Raw genomic sequence first — 271 nt, forward strand, 5'->3', positions numbered from 1 at the left:
TTGGATAAAAGGAAGGAATAGGAAACAAAGTTAAATAAAGCGAGGGCAAAAACGTGGATAAGCAGTAAATAACAAAAATGAAACAAAAGACGGACGAGGAGTGAAGCAAAGAGAAAGGAAGGTAAACAAAGAGAAAATTAGAAAAGGCAAGAATATCGGGAAGGAATAAAGAAACAAAAATGAAAGGAGAATTAAAGAGAAGAAAAACATGAAAACAAAATAAAGCAACAAGATTAAAGACGCAAGAAAGGATACCCCCCCCCCCCACCTC

This window comes from Penaeus monodon, chromosome 19, assembly GCF_015228065.2.
Source record: "Penaeus monodon isolate SGIC_2016 chromosome 19, NSTDA_Pmon_1, whole genome shotgun sequence".
Lineage (NCBI taxonomy): Eukaryota > Metazoa > Arthropoda > Malacostraca > Decapoda > Penaeidae > Penaeus > Penaeus monodon.